The 18,837-nt window shown below is 42.4% G+C and overlaps 1 protein-coding gene across 10 annotated transcripts in view; it reads right to left on the bottom strand.

Moving 5' to 3' along the window:
* LOC106043489 (uncharacterized) overlaps positions 1-18,837 on the bottom strand; it is a 138,793-nt gene that overhangs the window by 42,225 nt on the left and 77,731 nt on the right. For 9 of the 10 annotated variants that reach the window (XM_066978089.1, XM_066978088.1, XM_066978091.1 and 6 more), the window contains 6 exons: positions 13,598-13,667; positions 12,196-12,391; positions 11,680-11,819; positions 8,564-8,641; positions 6,313-6,523; positions 1,209-1,313 (listed from right to left, as the gene is read on the bottom strand). The gene's annotated coding sequence lies outside the window, so the exon portion shown is untranslated. The remainder of the gene's footprint in view (positions 1-1,208; positions 1,314-6,312; positions 6,524-8,563; positions 8,642-11,679; positions 11,820-12,195; positions 12,392-13,597; positions 13,668-18,837) is intronic. The other variant, XM_066978092.1, reaches the window with a different exon arrangement.

The raw sequence follows: 18,837 nt of genomic DNA, 5'->3' as shown, positions 1-18,837 counted from the left end.
TTTTCCCCCAAAATGATGCAGTTTACCACTGTAGCAATTTTTCATGGAAATTGCTTTATTGTCCACACAACCATATTCACGTTAAAAAAATAGGACCCAAAGAATACATTTGAACCACTGCTCATAAAATATACTCTTTTTCTCCATTTCAATGCTTTCCCTCATCTGTCAAATCACTCCCAGGAGTTCAAGGCCCTTTGAATTGAAAAAGAAAGGGGAGAAGGAGAGAGGAGAGGGCGAGAGCAAGGGAGGGATGCGAAAAGGAGGAGAGAGAATCATAGAATAGCCCGAGTTGGAAGGGACCCGTAAGGATCATCGAGTCCAAAAGAGGGAGGAACAGCCCTGACACGGCAGAACTGTAACGGTTCAGTGTCCTGTTGGAAACCTCCAGTGGTACCCGCAGAAATCCATCGGAGTCCCAGATGACTGGTCACTTGAGGGTTGTGCAGCACACCCACCAGGGGCTGGACAGGGAGCCAGCTGGCAGGCTGCTGACACAGCCGAGCAGCAGAGCCCGGCGCTGCGAAGGTGCAGGGAGCAGCCCAGCAGCGCGCGCTTCACGGGCCTGAGCTTGCAGGGGGACGGCTGCGTTCCTGCCTTGCCCTTGAGAGGAGGAGAGAGGAAGAGGGCAGGAGATGCACGTCTGGCTATCGTCAGTCTGCTTTTACATTTTAATAGAGGCCTGGGCGATATTTCATTTCAGGGTTAGGCTGAAGCCTCTCTCTGAAGCTGGCTGCTTGTTCATCTAGAAAGCGAAACGCCAGCCAAAGCTTTTAAACGTATTACCACTCATCTTAGTAGGAGATCTTTCGTCTGAGGAAGGAAGAACTAGTTCTAAAAAAGATGTAGGGGAAAGCACTCTGATTGCTTTTTTCCTCTTATAGATAGCCTGAAAGCTGAGTGTTAGCATCCGTGTGAGAATGTGGGAAAAGAACAAGGATTAAAAGTGCATCATTATGAAGTGTTTTTTCATCCAGAGGATCCCAGTGTCCTCTCCACCTCTCCACAAAGAGAGTAACACTAATCTCACCAGAGAGCTATGAGCACACAGCGAGCAAAGGACAGCCAAAAAGCCAAGAAAACAAAGGTCCAGGGGAACTGGTAATGTCATGAACTTCACCAGTGAAGCTCACACTCAATAAATGAGGCAGTACAAACTCCCCATCACCAACAGAAATTAAGAATAAAGCAACTAAGAGACAGCTCACCCGCTTCTGAAATGCAGGCACCAAGTGAGTGGAGCCCAGAAGGTGATCCGATTGCATCGCTACGTGACGGCTTCAGGAAACGAAGAGCGCCATATCTATGTGGAACTAAAGGCGATATTTTGAGCAGGAAGTTGGTTAGGAATGGGAGCAGCAGAATAAATACAGTGTCAATGAGAAGAAAAACAAAACAATAGCATGCTTTCCAGCTATCTAAAATAAACGAGCACTTGCAGCAAAACTGAGAAATATTGTCTTTCTTATACATACGGCTTACTTATGCTTGTTTCCAGACCATATACTTACATAGCTACAATAATGGCCCTACAAGGTGAAGTAAATAAGTCAAATATAGGCTTGCTGGAGACCTTACTGGAGCCATTCTGCTGCACTCCAACAGAGCCTGTCTCTGTGGGTGAGTGCAGACAGCCTTGTGCTTGCTTCACCCTCGCTTCAACCAGTTTCAAGCCCTGATGCTGCATTAGCATGCTGTTATTCCTGACCTGTTAAGCTCACATCCTCAAAAAAACCTTAATAGCACAGGTGCAGTGCCACGGTACAGACTATAACTGGCCTGCATCAAAGCTTGACCCCACAGAGCAGATGTGAGTATCTGTACCCATCTGGCTGACCACATCTATAGACCCAAACAAATGTGGCATCCTTTCACACTGCCCTGAAGGACACATTTCTTTCCAAAGCAGTTTCTGCCCGTAGCTCTGACAGCACAGCATACGGTCTGGGGCTCACAACAGCTCAGCCCTGACCTCCTGCAGACTCCAGCTCCAGTCTCCCTTTCTGTGCCCAGACACGTTCCCTTGGTGTCGGTGGCAAATCTCCCCTTTGTCTCAGCTTGTTACGGATTTGGTCAAGCCTGGTCTTGTTTCTTTTGAAGTTAGCAGGAATACTCTAGCAGGGGGACAGGATAATGTCTTTTTTTCCCAATTTCTAGCTTCTTTTAAAAGTCAGATTAACTTTGTGCAATTCAACCTGAAGTCCCCCGCTCTGACTGGTCCCAGTCGTTACGCCGCTAGGTTTTATTCTCTGGAGTTTGCATCCTGGAGTCCCAGCAACAGCAGCAAAAGCAGCTGCCAACATCCTGGGAATATCTGCCTTGGGATCTCAACTACTGTGTGAAGTTGCTGCTCTCCAGTTTGAGAGTTGTGTTTGCAGAGGAAACCTGTCCAACAACAACATCGAGCGAGAGGAAAAAAAGGAGGAAAAAGGGCTTTATATAACAGAATTAACAGAGCTGTTGCAATAGCAACATGAAGTTAACAGGCAGTTTTTCCTCCTCTTTCTCTCCCCCCACCCCAACCTCCTCCTCTAACAGCAGCTCCATTTGTTTTTGTTTCCAAGCTTCTTTTACTGGCCACTCACACAGCCCCGCTCCCTTTGTCTAATTTGGATCTCGAACTTCCATGCAACCGACTCTTGCTGTAACTGTAAATCTTTTTATGGCCCTTCTGCCTCTGAACTGTAAAAGCAATGCCACTGTAAGCTGCCTAAATGGGTCGTAAATCCACTTAGTGCACTGAATGAGGAAAAAAGTTTTTAAGGGAAAGAAGGAAAAAAAAAAGGCAAACTAAGGTGGCTGGAGGGACACAGGGGAAAAAAAAACACAAGAATGTATTTGCTAAATGGAACCAAAATAGCAGGAGTCAAAGGGAAAATATGAATTCTGAGGGAAAAAAAAAAAAAAGGATGAAATAATGCATCTTGGTGGTAAAAACAAAATACTTCTGAAGAGCTGCTCAGTTTATTAACGCTCAATGATTTATGGGAGGATGTTGGTTGCCCTCCACTCCTGCTGGCATCGGTAGGACCTGGTAGCACCAGCAGTCCACAGGATGGCTAGCAGCTAACAGGCTCTTTTTCCACTGGGTGGTCCAAGGACTGGTATCTGGGTCTAATTCTAGCTCTGCTGCACTGCCTGCCTGACCCACAGGCGTAATCATGGCTCTGCGCCTCAGTTTGTTCATCTGTAAATGGGAGACAGAGATATTCCCCTTCTTTGTAACACGTCTTCAGAGCTGCTGAAATACCAACAGAGAAGGGCCAGAACTGATTTCTGTGGCAGTCAATAGCAACAGTTCCATTTGCTTCCGTAGAAGTGGAACTAGCCCAAAATGGGCAACTTTTGTCTATGTAATTTATTGCATTTATCAGCATGGTATCTGAGCTCTAAGACTATTATCCAAATTCCACTGAATTCAGAGGGTGTCTTTCAACTGCATTCAGTAAGTTTTGGATTTGACCCCAAAGTCACAAAAAACCTGAGAAATATGTCAAAAGAATGTAAGTGGGTGTGAGTTGAAACTGAGGAGTTTGGAGACTGGAGTATGCAGAACAGTAGCTATTTAAAGACTGAGTTTGCTACTGAGTGTTCCCTTTTAATAGGGTTATATAAATACATTCCCGTCTCAATATATGTGGAAAAACAGGCAGCGAGGTGAGATTCTATTGCTTTATTTCTTATGGGAAATATTGTGCATAGCTAAACCACCTCTTCCCCTTTCCTCACCCACCACCCACAGTCGCTGGAAGCGTTCAGCAGCTGTGTGCAGTGTGAAGAGTCACATCCGGGAGCAGTGCGAGAGTTAAAAAGTTCACAGCCCTGCCTTTATAATAAAGCCCCTGTTTTCATTGCCTTCTCACTTCGCCTTAAAGACTTGATCTGAGTTTTGGCACTCAACATGTCAGAATGGGAGGGGAGACTGGCTGTGCCTTTTATTATTATTATTATTATTTTATTGCTCTGCTCCCTTGAAAGGAAAAGAGGAGAAAAAATAATAATAATAAAAAAAAGTTCTTGCCCGGCTCTGCGCAAAGAAGAAATGAGTTTCAGCACAGCTCCCTCTGGCCAGATGTGTGCCCTGGAGAAAGTCTCTGCCAGGATGGGCACCAAGAGGCATCTCGACTGCCAGTCTCAGGAAAAATATCAGTGGCCAAAATGGACTGAGAGGTGAACCCCTTTCTTCGTTCACCCTTACCGTATGCGGGGCACTCTGCCTGATGGTTCAGGTCAGGGGACGCTGATACTGTGACTTAAAAGAATCCCATTAAAATGATGGAAATCTTTGACTATGAAAAGTGGGGTCTGCACCTGGACAGTAATTATGTTTCAAAGGAAATCCATCTGGTATTTTATTGCTTATTCTCTCTGTGCAATTCATGTACAAGAACAATACAAAGACTGGAATATTTCATATCAGGAGGCTTCCAAAAAGCTGTTTACACTCTGTCAGGTCAATAAGCTACAGAGGTTTTTGCAATATTATCTCAATTATGGTTAACAATTGAAAAACACATTTTTAAAAAAAACTTTCCTGAAAACACTGGCGTAAGTCCTTGGAGCAGGCAAGCTCCTGCAAACTCCACCAAACTCCATGAAGCTCATATACCAGAGAAGCAGTTAAGCTTTCAGTATCTGGAAAGTTTTATAACTACAACTGACGTCAAGTGAGGCTTATTTTTGCCATCAACAGAGCTAGAGCAATCTGCTCGTGCTGCGGATTGAGCCCTGCTTGCACGCATGTATGCAGTGGGACACAAACACCACGGGGTGCAGGACACTGCAGTGACGGGGGACCTTCTCTTTGGGTGAGAAGTAAGATTTGCCTGTGTTAATAATGCCGGGCTTGAGCTGGATTGGGTCTGTTCGGAAATTCCCATGCAAATATACTAAAAAGAGCACATTTCTAAAGGGAGAACAATATACAGTCTATCAGAAGTGAGTGCCAGTCTTAAAAGACCTTGGGAATGCAACAGCAGTCTTACAATAAAATCACATAAGGCCAGAGCAACTGGATCACAAGGCAAGTTCTCCTTCCTTGCCAGTGCCAGTGAATTTATTAATTCTAGTGAATTTATCTCAGGCCTCAAGATGACTGATGCTTTCATTACAGCCTTGGACTCAGCCATTAGGTGATTGTTATGAATCTCAATTTTCATTTTTTCAAGTTTTAGCTGTCACCAATGAAGGAAAGGGTATTCAAAATAAAATATGAAAACTTAAAAGTAAAAAGAAATGAAAAAAAAGCAAGGTAATCCCCATAGAAATGCAGGAGACAAATAATAATAAAAGGTTATTAAAGTTATTTCCTACATATCTTGAATTTTCAGTGATCACATTTAAAGGCTAGAGCAGACATCACTGGCTAGCTGACAGCAGTGAAGTTATCTTTGAATGAAACCAGTGTAACAGAATCTGCATATGATCTACATTTGCCTTAAAATTGTGCAACCCATAGTACAGAACTAGGAAATTGTCACAGATTTATTTTTCACTTCTGACACTCCTTGCATATTCTGGGGGATATAAAATTTGGCAAGGAGTTTGCATTTGTTAGCACATATAAATTTACGAGGAATGTTTGGTCTTGCTGTTAAAGCCTAGATCTAGAACACAGAAATATGTCAGAAGCTGAGTTTCATTTTAAAAAGCAATCTTAGAAACCATGTATTCTTGTTGAAAAACTTTACAAGTGAAGCAATTGCGCCCAAAAAATTGAGAAAGCAGAAACTGAATGTAACCTGAAATATTCTTTCAAAAACATATTTCATTATTTCTAAGGTTTGGAAAGCCTGACTCATGATTTCTAAATCCTTGGAACTGGAAATACTGCTGTTAACTGGCCATCATTGTTTCACACAGCATCATCCAGATCCAAGGACAGATTTCGGTTCCCTCATTAAATTTAAAAGAGTAGATTTATTGAAATAACTTGCAGAGTCATAGTTTAGCAGCTCAGACTCAATAGCAGATGTTGGCGCTCGGTCTCCTACCCGTACGTTCTGTATAACTACCACTGCAGGCACTGAAAGGCCAAGAATCCCGGAGCACTGCGCTGCATTTTGGAGGAGTCAGGTAGGAGATTTTAATATAAACCATCCCCCTGTGACCCAGGCTGATGCAGATAGGTCCAGGCCCCTTAGGAGAATTGCGTGCAGGGGACCTGGACCTCGTCCTCTTCTCCTTGAACTCCCCAGCTATGAAATTGTTACGTGGCACAGCATTATCCTGCGAACCACTAGCAAATGTGTGACTAATGCAATGGAGCCCAGAGCATCCTTACATCACACCGGGGAAGTGAGTCACACTCACCTTAGGAGAGCTTGCACATACAAAGAGCAGTACGTAGCACAGCGATATCGGCTCAGGAACCTGCACCAAAGCAGGGTGGAGAAGTGCTCTGTGAACTCTCTTGGACTCGTGGGCTCTTGGACTTGCGTGCTAGATCCACTGCGGGCAGTTAGGGAATGTCACCGCTGCATGCCACCGCCCGGTGAGGGAATGGCACCGCTGTAAGGTCACACTGAAGGGAACAGAATTACAAGGGAAGTTGAAAATATTTCAGCTTCTGGAGTTTTCAAAAAGGTATTCAGAAATATTAAAGTTCAGAAAAGCAATTTTTTGCTTTCCTTAAACGAGTGTGGAAAACAAAAGAGAGATGGAAATTAGTGCCTAGCTCTGAACTGCTTCTTTTGTTTGTTTTGCTTTACTCCCCTTTCCAATGTTTAGGATGGGAAAAACTTATTTTGGAGTCAGTATCAACTTTCTTGTTCATGTCAGTTTACTTTGGATCAGGTTCCTAAATTCACATACGCAAACTCAAACAACAATTTCCATCCTACTCTATGCTATTAAAGCGAAAAATCCTCCTCTCAACTTGAGGAGAACCTGCTGTCGACAAAGTCCTTCCCCTCTGAACCATAACCTTTGACTCGTCCTCTGGGGGAGAACAGAGAAATGCAATCAGGTGCAGAATGCCAATGCATCCCTCTGGGGTGACCGACATCCAATTTCCAAGCAACCATTAAAAGCTCCATATGGAATTTCATGTTTATATGAAGCAAGAAGAAATAGGAAAACCCAACAGCGAGCACATGCCGTGTGTTCCTTCTGCCTGCGAGCACGGGGCAGTAGCTGAGCCTTCTGAGCTGAGAATGAGCTATGGGGATGGGATGTTCAGCACGCCTGGGTGCTCGTACACTTTATTATTGTTATTTTAACTAAGAAACTAGCTGCTTGGTCCATTTGACGAGGGTACGGCTTTGAGACAGATGTAGAAATAATCTGCAAACATGAGGGTCAGGCAGCGGAACATTTCCAAGACTGTATGAAATATTAAGCAAGTGAATGGAAAACATTTATTCTGCATCTAATATTCCACTGCAAACTCGGATTTCTCCAGCTTATCTCCACATTCACATTATAACTGAAGACTAATTGCATTTTTCTCAGTATTTTTCTGCAGATCAGAAAACGTTTAAGCCTAGACTATCCCCACTGCCACCAAAAAGTTTTCCCCACCTCTGGCACCAGCTCAGCAGCCAAGAAGACAGTGCAGGTGCCAGACACTGCTGGGCTACGTGGAACCGCCACAGCCTGTGGACCTCTGGAAATGAAGCTGAAATGAGGCTCCGTTGTGTGCAGCACATTGCTAAGATTTTGCCCCCCATTTCAGCATGACCCAATAGTCATTTCTCAGCCAGCCAAGAGCAAATGGGTGGTGGATGTGATCTGGCTTTCACAGGAAATCACTCGTGATTGATTTAGCTTCTCCTTCTCTGTGGTGTATGGGCTCAGAACATGGCCCAGGCACATAAATTACATACAGAACGCCTTCCACGGTTCTGTGTAGTGTTCAAGTTGTCACCCCATCGGAGAAGAAGCTTTTATGAAGTATTAGGTCCAAGCCTATACGGAATAGAAATGACCACTTTTAGTTGCTCAACAAAAATAAAGTCTCATTTCAAAACAATAACTTTGAATAAGGCAGAACCAAGTAACTTGGATCAATTTTTGTTTTTCTTAAACACAGAAACAAACAGAAAATGCTGCTGGCTGTAAAAACAAGTGAACTTTTAGGATTTTTTGTTTGTTTTAAAAAAATTAATAAGGGCTGTGAAATTCAATGAAGTTTTCATTAACAGGATTTCAACAGTTTCGGTTTTGCTTTTGCCTTTTTGAAAGCAGATCCAAAGATGTTTCATTTTCATCTTAATATGTTTACAGAAGAAAATTTCTACTAGCACTGCTACATTGTTATGTCTGGGGGATGAGTAACAAGATATTGGAGAATTATTCATAAAAATCATTTGTGTGATTTATACACTTTCCTGTGATTGGAACAAGGACCTCATTTCACAGCGCTCTCAGTTTCTACCCACAGGCAGATGTACCGCGGAGGAGAACAGTCACTTGAATCTAGATTAAAGACAGCAGCGATTAAAATCACTGAATAAAAGCTTCAAGACATGGGGTATTTTTGTCTCAGGTTTGTGCAGCTCGTGACAACAGGGTCCTGGCTGCAGACTGCATTTCCCAAGTGACACAACACTGACAGGCGTACCGGCACCCAACAGCAGAAATCCGGGCAGAAGGGGGGCTCCTCCACAGCCTGGCCTGAAGACACGTGCGAGCCCGGCTTCTGTTGGAAGAGAAAGGCTGTCAGAAGAAAAGGGAATGCATTTTGCAGGCCTATGCTCAATATTCCTATTATATGGCAGGAAGATCAGGTTTTCAAACAGATAATTTGGACAAAGATATGATATGAGACTTTTAGACTCATTATCCAAGTATCCTAGCTTTTAAGACACCCATAGCCCACCTAGCTCTAATTATTATGTCTCAAAGTTATTTTTCATCTTTAAGCTCAAGCCTTCAAAGTTTCCCCAAGTGGGCAGATTTCTTTTCTGCTTACCCAGCCAGCTCCCACTGAAGGCAGTGGAGAATTTTCTTCCCCGGGGTCAGGCTAGGGTGTCAAGACTCAGACCTATTTTAGTATCTTACGTTCCTTCACTTCTGAAATCTGCTTTGCTTGCCTCGTTGCTGTAAAGTAAATAGTACGTAACTGCTGACTGCAGAAAGCCTGGAGGAAGTTACCAGCCCAATAAACATCTGATATTTAATACTCATTAGCAAAATTCCACCATTCATATCGGTTTGGTGAAACAGGAATTAAAAATTACGCATTTCAACCATAATATATGATAGCACAAAAAGGCTGTGTAAAAACCCTGCCATTCCTGCAGCATCCCAACCATCACGTCCCCAGTCTTCCTACCCAAAGCCGTGCATTCAGCAGAGCCCACCTGCGATAAATCTCAAAGCATTAACAGCTTTCAGCAAAAACCAGTAACATTAGGGCTGGGGGATGATGTATGGGGATGTCACCGACTCCCCCTTTGCAGGCACATACCCCTTTCCCCCGGTGCAGGCATTTTTTTTTATCGGTTTCAGCGACTCAGCCGTTGAACACATCCCAGCCACCGTGCCAAACGGCGGCAGGGCAGCGGCGGCTCCCTCCCCGTTCAGCGGCGAGCGGTCAGCGGCTGATGTTTATGGGAGGGAGACGGGAGCTGGGCATAATTAAGTGGACAATTGAATGGGTTCTGCCTCTCTGATTTCAATTAACCTCTGAACTTTGCAGTGACAAGATCTCATGGTTACCGACTAACTTCAGCCAAAAGCAGCTGTTCTAGCTGGTTAATCCAGCCCCCAAACAGTGTACAGTCGGGGTTTGATGACAGTCTCTTTTCTCTTAATGCTCACCGAAAGAAAAGTGAGTGAAATCTCAGACTTCTTTAATACTATTACCGCATTGCAACTGGGGACTGATTCTGTTCCCATTTGAAATAAAATGCAGAATTCATATTGATAGGAGGAAAATGAAGTCAAAAGACACACGCACACACAGCAACTATATTAAGGACAGCATTCATGGCTTGCAAAAGAGATTAGTGTGCACCAACAGATAAATAAATAAAATCTTCATTCAAGAACACTGAGATAAGCACACAGCTGACATCAGAGAATATCTGATCTGATCGCCTTTTCTATTTGTATCTAGCTACAATAAGAATAGATTTTACTATGATTTACTCATGGTTTTTAGAGAGAACTTTTTAGTCTTAAAAGCAGCAGTTTCAGAGATCCAATACAGAAGGCTCTCCTAAAATCCTATATGAATTACAAAGGCTCCTAGCATGCAACAAAGCTAGAAGTTAAAAATTAAAATTGATCAAAAAATGCTTTTTTTTTTTAATGAAAACATCTTTCAAATTCTTCATTTTTTTTTCATTCAAAACTGGAGAGAGAAATCCTGTTTTTCTTGGCCTTTGTTTTCATCACAACTCTGCCACTTAAAATGTTTACCACCTCTCATTAGTGGACATGGATTTAATTCTGCTGTCTTTTTTGGAGTTGCGTTGGCTGAAGATGATAAACTGTTACCACTCTGCCTACTGGCTTAAATGAATCTGTTCCCAATCTTTAAGCATCTATACATGAGTGCCAAATCTGAATTTATGACAGCAGACTGTACATTTTCATGTAGCTGTAGTTACAACACCAGGTATGAGACACACTGAAGAGTGTTGAAGCAAAACCAAAGGCTACTGTTATAAAAAGATTATAAATGTCAAAAAACCTGACGAGGCTCATAACATCTAAAACACATGCGGTATCCTATAAGCAACTGCAAGACAATTTCAAGACAAATACACAGTTGATGGTATAGATAATAAACGTCTCTTTAAAAATGCATTAATAAAAGGCTGTTTAAGAAGAAAAAAATATGAAGAAATTATAGGACTTTATTATGCAATTCTTCATACTGTAAGTAGTACAACAATTAGTGAAATTCATCACAAGCCTGCAGATACTTTATTCATTACAGTAAATACGTAACTTCTTGTAATGTAAATCTCACCATCTAGCCTAGCATTATCAAGCTTTTTTTTTCTTTTTTTTTTTTCTCATAACTGATATTTAAGGCATAAATAAGAGCCAAAAATCAAAGCTTCCTTAAAGCACCCTATCCCACTTCTTGACATTTAAGAAATTCCACTGGATGCATTGATGAAATTCCTTCTTCCACCTTCCATAGCAAGACGCCTATGTTGTGGCAGACGGCAGTAATGCCCTTCAGTTTCTTGTTTCTTACACATTAGTAGCCCTATCTAATAAAGCCTAATGTCCCAATGATAGAAGCATCTGGCTCTTCTCCCCTAATCAATAATATTCAGCAAAAGTCCCTTCTTCCAGCAGCAGCATAAATTATCAGATATATGCAAATAGACTTGCTAATGTTAATTGCCAGGGCTGATTGGTGATTAATTTTTTGATTATGATCAATCATTCCTCAGGAATCTTAATAAGACATTCAAGGCAATCTGCAAATTGATAATAATTAGGGATCCCAACCGGTAACGCATCCACAGCCAACGATAAAACATCCCCATGACTGCGCATGTTTCAGTGAGCAAAGTTCCCCCTCTTGGAAGAACAGAAAAGGGAATGACCAAAGCCTCTTGAGCCTGATGGGACCTGTCCTCACACATACCAAGGGGCTGCTTTTTTTCCATATTTGTGGTAAGATTGCTCACAGAATCCTCTAATACACCTGAAACATTGAATGCTGCGTGTCCCTCGCATGGTAGGAGATGAAATGGAGGTTTCATTTACATGACAATGCTCTGGAAACATTGCTCCAACTGATGAACAGGCCGTACAGTCAGGGAAAACAAGTGATTCAGACTACAGGATCCAGCAGAAGCAAATCTCCACAGAGCTGAGAAGCATCTAATGGAGGAGTCCTGCCAGACCTGCAGGGAGCACAGTGAATGGCAAGACAAAATAAGAATTTCAGTCCACACACATTTAAAAAGAACTAAATAGGAGGTTCATGTAATGCTTTCTGTCTAGAGCAGACCAGGCAATAAAATTTCATTTCTAGAAAAGAAGAAAAGTGCTTCCCTGGAGTGACATATGCTTGTATATTTTAGGGTGAAAATTCAGATGCTGTTGTAAATGCATCAGCCCAAAACGTAACATGATTTATAATATTTTCTTTAAAATTGAATTCTTTCGCAAACACAAATATCTGCAGTGTTTTAAATCCCAATGCTAACTATTGCTGTGTATGAACCAGAAAGTACAAGTGGCTGGTGCAGGACATGAAGTTGGCCAAAGAAACCTTACCGAGAAAGCTGCAGCTCCTCAAAGCCACTGCCCGCTTGGTCCGTGCAAAGGAGTTTGCCACACCTCGTGCAACGTCTGTGCTCACGCAGCTCTCTGCTTGCACACCCCGCCCCAGTGCAGCCACTGTGCACTGAGCAATTCATGCACAGACCCAAGCACGGGCACGTCAGAGCAGGCATCCTGCTTTGCTCTCCTCCTGAAACAGACAGACAGCTCCTGATACCTGCTAAGAAGAGCTAAACAGTCATCACGTGCTGTCAAAAATGAATGATGTGCAGAAAGCAAGGAGCACAGAGGGAAGTACATTAAGAGCCCACCGTACCTCAGGACTGGCCTGTCATGTTCTACTAACATCCAAGCTTTTGAAATTCCTGTCTTCATGGCTTAATTCTGATTTGCACAAAATATTCCTTTTTGCATGTCAAGAACGGTGTAAAGGAGCTTGAATGTAAATGATAATAAATCCCTCAGGTCTACAATTTCTGCAGTGCTGCCAAATGTACCATTTTATGATGGGTTCCAAGGTATTTGCTCTTTCATTTGAAGAGCTTGCAGTTAGTACCATGTAAGGAGTTCAGCTTTTGTTTTTATTGAGAGGACAGAGCTGAACTGGCCCCTACTTGTTGAATTTTACTATGTTAAATTTTACTATGTAATTTTACTATGTTAAATTTTCCTAAGAGAAGTTAGATTTCCATTGAATCTTATTTTGCCCAGGAAATATCTTCTTCTAGAAGACTGTCATCATTTCCACAAGAAACCAAAATATGATTTTTACAAAGAGTCCACCTTTGAGTGAAGGCTTTACGAAAACGGGGAAATATTTTATTTTTCTCACAACAGTTTCAACATGAAAAAACCCTGAGTGCATGCTTGCTTTCTTTCCTATAAACACGAAATTCTTAATAAACACACATATATACGTGAGGTTTTTATAACTATAAGATGCATTTTTAAAAGCCTAAGTCCATTGCTTGTTTAATCTCATTATTTCTAAGCCAGATAGTTAGCAAGTACAAGCATGTAACAAACACATTTACTTTCGACAAAACTGGCCCAATTCTTTCCTTGTTGTCCCAGATCAGGAACAACTCATCTATTGTCAGGGTAGCAATTCTGCTGTAAAACTGATGTCTCTGAAAAACAAATTAGGCCCATACTTTTTAAGTTAACATTCCATTATTTTTTAAAATGAATTCTGCATATTTTCTCGAACCACATAAATTAACAACTGTTTAGGTTATCTTTGCAGCTGAGATTCCTCGCTGCTCCCTTTATAAATCTAGCCCAGGAAAACTGAAATGCTAACACGTTTCTTGGATTGGGTCTGTCATTCCTCTCTAGCTCCTCGCACTTTTACAATTCACAAGGTCATGAGTACAAAATGTGCTTGTTAACTTACACAAGAATAAAGCTGTCAGATGGGCTGAAGCCTCCTTGCGTACCAGTTTAGTGAAATATGATTATCCAAGCTGTAAAATGGATAAACCTATTAAATTAATAAATCTGCTGCCCCGTAGCCTACCACTGATGTCATTGCCTTACCTACAAGGCACCCCTTCTTAAATTAATACTTGATAAAGGAATAAATCTTTTAAAGACATACACTAAAGCTTTGCATTGAAGAGTTATCTTTGTGTTACAAACTGTAAGTATTTTTTACTGCAATGGACATGAGACAAAATGAATTCCAGAAAAAAAAAAAAGAAATCTTAAAAAATATTATCTTGTTAACACTGTGGGATGCTTCTTATCTGTACACAACTAATCACTTCCCTCTTTCTTTTTCTTTTATTATTATTATTCTTATATATGACTGAATTTTAGTGGCCATGAAAGTGAAGGATAATTAGCAGAGTTGTGGACAGAGTGGAAGGGCAGTGCCTTATCACAGACAGACCGGGTCAGATACATGTGGGCAAAAGAAATCACGATTCGTTTATTTCAGCTGCTTTGATTTATTACTCTGAAGGTCCAACAATGAAGTTGCACATCAGGGGAGAGAGAAGGGAAAAGATTTTCAAAGCACTCTTCCTTCATGACTTCTTAGAAAGCCTTTAGCATATTGTGTTTGCTAGAGTACAACATCACTGTTCCTTATTATTAATAACCATGTATTACATAGACAACCTCGCAGAAACCAGAAACACACTCTGCAAGGCACTGACCGAATAAACAGCAAGACAAAACTCTCTGCCCTCAAGATCTTACAGTCTAAAATATTTAATTTTTAAAAAGTGTAAGGGAAATAAGCACAGACAAGTGAAACGATTTGCCTTAAGATAACATAGCAAACAAGCTGCAAAAATATGAAACAGAAAACAGATTCCCTAGATCCCAACCAGTGCCCACAGATTACACTTCAATAATGTTAAAAATGAGATAAAAATAAAATCCCAGCTCATCCAAAGGCATCCAACAATGTGCTCAAAACTCAGAAGTGAATTTGTAAAAGGAAACAGGAAATGAAAACTAAAGAGGGTTGACATGATTACGGGGTGTTAATAAGAAAAGACATAAGCCAGGGGCCTTGATGTACAACTAGACAACAAGAGGTTACATTTGGAGTCAGGGCTATGCTAATTTGCAAACTTGGGTCCATTTCATTAAGTGAGCTGAGAGACAGGCTGTCTCAGTCCAGCAGAGAGGGATCTCATTATCCATGTAGGGAGCAAGAGATAAGAATCTTTTAATAATTGCTGGGATTTTTTTTATGATGATATGGAATGCCAATTTATGCCTCTCCACTCAAAGTGGATAAAAACCAGCCTCCTTCGCAGTTCAAACAGCCCCTCCTGGCCACGGCCATTAGGGCAGAGAGGGAAAGCAGAGACTAATATGCTGGCCTGGGAGACCACTGCTACAAAACTCCATTAAATGCACTTCTGAGTGGGAACATTTTTGTTTACAGTGGATGGAAAACTTTGCCTATCTTTCTTTACTTAATGATTAAGAGGCATAGATGTAGGATTTAGGGCACAACCCAAAACTCAGTACAGCCAACGGACAGAACTCCTACAGACAAGTAGTCTTTGGATAAATCTTTTATTCATTTCTTCTTAAGGAAGGGTCCTGAACTGACACCTTTGGAAAAGGCTAAGGAACATGCATTACAGTGGCAAAAGGACTGTTTGCACTCCCTTCCCCTTGTCCCTCTCTCCAAAACACATCCACTGCAGCTTCCAGAGCAGAGCAGCTTTCTAGAAGCCAGAGGTCTGTATATCGTGTCCCTCCCTGCAGTAAGTATCCCACTATTCCACTTCAGGCTAAGCATAGCACAGGTTTTGTGATAGGGACGAGTTTAGTCTGCAAGGGACTAATTCTGAGGGACTTGCATTCTTTCCTATGACATTAGCAACCAAACAGTTCCAGCTGCCACTCAAAGCGCTGGCATAGAAGAGTAGGTATAGAGTCAGACAAGGTCTCGTGCTCTTGTTTTACTGCTGAATACTTGCAGAAGGCTGAGACGCAGGCCCAATAGCTTATCAAAATCACACTAATAGCGCTAAACTTTTGAGAGCCAAGTTTTCCTTCTGCCCAAACTCCTGCTGCAAAGGAAGGAGGAAGCAAAACTCACCAGAGCCAAATCTGCTCTCAGTTACGTGAAGTCACTGGGCTGGACTGCACATTAGTGTTGGAAAACACTGTCCAGGGAACTCCGAAGCTGTGCTTATCTCTAGAGCTAGCTGCAGGATTTGCTTTTATGCATCGGGTCAGCGTAAGGACTATGTACAACTTATCTACCTTCTGAGCAAGACCAAAATTATAAGGCTCCCTTCAGCTGACCTTGTCTCTTTTCCCAGTTCACAGTTGTTCATGAATAATCTTTAATTTTCCATACGTTCATTTCTATTGAAAATTATTTGTCAAATAGCTTTTGTGAAAGGCACAATCAGTCTTTACTTTGCAGGTAAGACCATGAGGCTTCCTACTGGAAACAGGGCTTGCTTTTCTGAAAAGTCATGTTCTGGCTCCTCGATCAGATGGCAACAACATGGGAATCAGCTACATGGACACAGTTGCCCCCCTGCAATTACAAAAGTGCTTTCTCTGAACATTTTCTGATATTTACTTTTAGGGAAAAAAAATCAGTCTCCATTAATATTCCTGCCCACAAACCCCTTCCCTGGAGTATTCCTGGGATGTGAGGTCCAGGTGCCTGGCAGCAGAGCTGTGAGCAGGCAGTGATGTTTGCTGCCATGCAGAAACTGCCCAAAAACGTGACTCGGGGGAAAGCCCCCTGGGTCAGGAGAGGGAACAACTGGCAGGAAGGAATCGCAGAGAAAAGCAGGTATGCTCACAAGGACGAGGCTGACAAAAAAGAAAGAGAAGAGAAACAGAGGGCAGGAGCAGCTATGAAGGGGGTACGTTCTCCCTAGGGCCTGTGTGACGACATTGGGACAGCTCTTGACAAATGCTGAGTGACCAGGAAGCGTCCCATCCTGACTGGAGATCGGTGCTGCTGTGGCACAACCCCTGCTCTTCCTGGTAGCACACTGCTGGAAGAAAAGAGCCAAAGGGTTTACAGGCACCCCCTCGCACATCCATAACGAACCAGGGCCAGGTACACCTGCGTTCTGCAGACCAGTCCCATGCAGTCGCTGTTCCTCGAAAAAAGCGGTGCCTGTATCAAGGGGTGAGAGCCTCATTCAATGCAAGCTACTTTTAGGGCTGTTGCAAAAGGCGTTTCTCTTCAGAGGCAGTTGTTTCTGTGAAAAAGGCGATAAACGGAACAGAGAGGGTGGCAGAGAAGGCTCGGATGAGCCAGGTCCCAGGAGAAACCCCGAGACATGTAAACTGGGAGCAGAGCACGGGCTGCTGCTGGTCAGGTGCCAGGCGGGCACGTCCAGGAATTAACCACGTGCTTGTTCTTAACCTTGCAAGGACAGAGCTTTACGTTGTCCTCCTGGTAAAGCTCTGACAGAAATTACAGCCTCAATTCCCCGCTCTTCCCTTCCCCTCCACCACCACCTCCACTATCCGATCCCTCAGAGAGATGAAGAAATACGAACAAAGGCCGCAGTAGATCATGTCAAGCCAATATTAAATGCCTCTAATGGAGCTTCGATGAGACCAGCCTTCTTAAATGTCTGGATGTTGCCTGCAGACGCCCAGGGACACTGCAACTGAAAGTCCCGATCGCTGGGGAGGAAGGGTCAAATACCAACTCTGTGCTTACAAAATTCCTCAAGTTCTTGATATCTTCAGCCCTATCCCAATAAAGCGACGCTTGCAGACCTCTCTCATTAACAACTTTTAACTATACAGTAAGCAAGGGCATTAATGAAAACAGAAGAGCTTTGCTTAGTGATCAGATGCCACTTGTGGTTCTCTTACTCCAAACTTCAAACCGGAGCTGAAGTACCCAAATAGCATTGTTTCAGGCTTTGACCACAATTCAGTCAATGTTCAGCAAGTCAACAGTAAATTTCATCACTTCTGTAGCTTTGGGCTCCAGACATATATGCAACTGCTATATTACATCAGATTTCATCCCAAACAGCAGTGGGAATGACGTATGTCAGCCTTCACTTTTAAAAGTTTCTGTCTCCCAGTCCTCATAACTAAGCTTTTTCCAAGCTTTACCTTCTAATCAGAGACCTCCTAATGTTAAAACACATGTTGATCTCTTCTACTGGATAAATGATGTCCACTAGGGGCTTGTATGAGACCACTAAACTTATTTTTGCTTTTGAATTAAAAAGTCACCAAATTTTAGCTTAGGTATTGAAAGACAGAAAACTGAACTTAAAAATCTGACACTCCTGAAGCTGCATGCTGCTTGCTTTCCTCTGCTCTCTTCTTCCTCCTGTCCAGAGGTTCCTGTTGTCAAGTTGGGAAACAAATATCCAAGCTACCTCTGAATTTATTTGCAGAGTACTGAGAAAAAAAGTTCAGCTGTAATACCATTAGGATTTGGCAGGGTAATAGGCTCCAGATTTTTCAAAACCCATTTTCTATTAAAAGGAGATCTCTCTCTCCTCTCTCTCTGTGCTTATTTCTCCTAATCATAATATGAATTTAAGGTACTGTAAAATTAATAGAACACCGACGCTAGAGACTGACGTCTCCAACACAGGCAGACAGACAGCCTGTCCCTGCCAGTGCCCTCCAGCTGCGACCCTAACTGTATGCCTGATAACAACTGGTTTACCTCTAGGCAAACTCATTTATTGACCCTTTAAGAGGGATGTTAAAAGACCAATTGAAACTAATAATGTGTAATACTTTATGCGAGCTGGATCCTTGACCATACAGAGCAGATTTTAAATTACTCACTTCATTACATGCAAAATGTCACGAAAAGCTGTGGAAAATTCAACTTTTGATGATATGATGATATGTATACAAGGGAATTTGCTAGTGCAAATACTTTAAAGCCACCTCTAGCCTATGTTGAGTTGGGTCTGGTCTGATGTCATGTTTTAAGAGGCTTTTAGTAAAAACGAGTAGTAAAACCAATCTTCAGCATCCCCTTTTCTTGGTACCAAGGGCCAAGGAGCATCAGGACAAGCCTTTGGCCTGCTGCCCGTGTCTGGAGACCTTGCAGCCCACTGCCCCACCACCTCGAGATTTTGCAAAGGATTTTGGACTCCTTCCATGTGCAAGTTCTCACCCCAGCTGTTAATTTGGCAATGACAG

This window comes from Anser cygnoides, chromosome 16 (assembly GCF_040182565.1).
Source record: "Anser cygnoides isolate HZ-2024a breed goose chromosome 16, Taihu_goose_T2T_genome, whole genome shotgun sequence".
NCBI lineage: Eukaryota > Metazoa > Chordata > Aves > Anseriformes > Anatidae > Anser > Anser cygnoides.
This window is presented reverse-complemented; position numbering and strand designations above follow the sequence as displayed.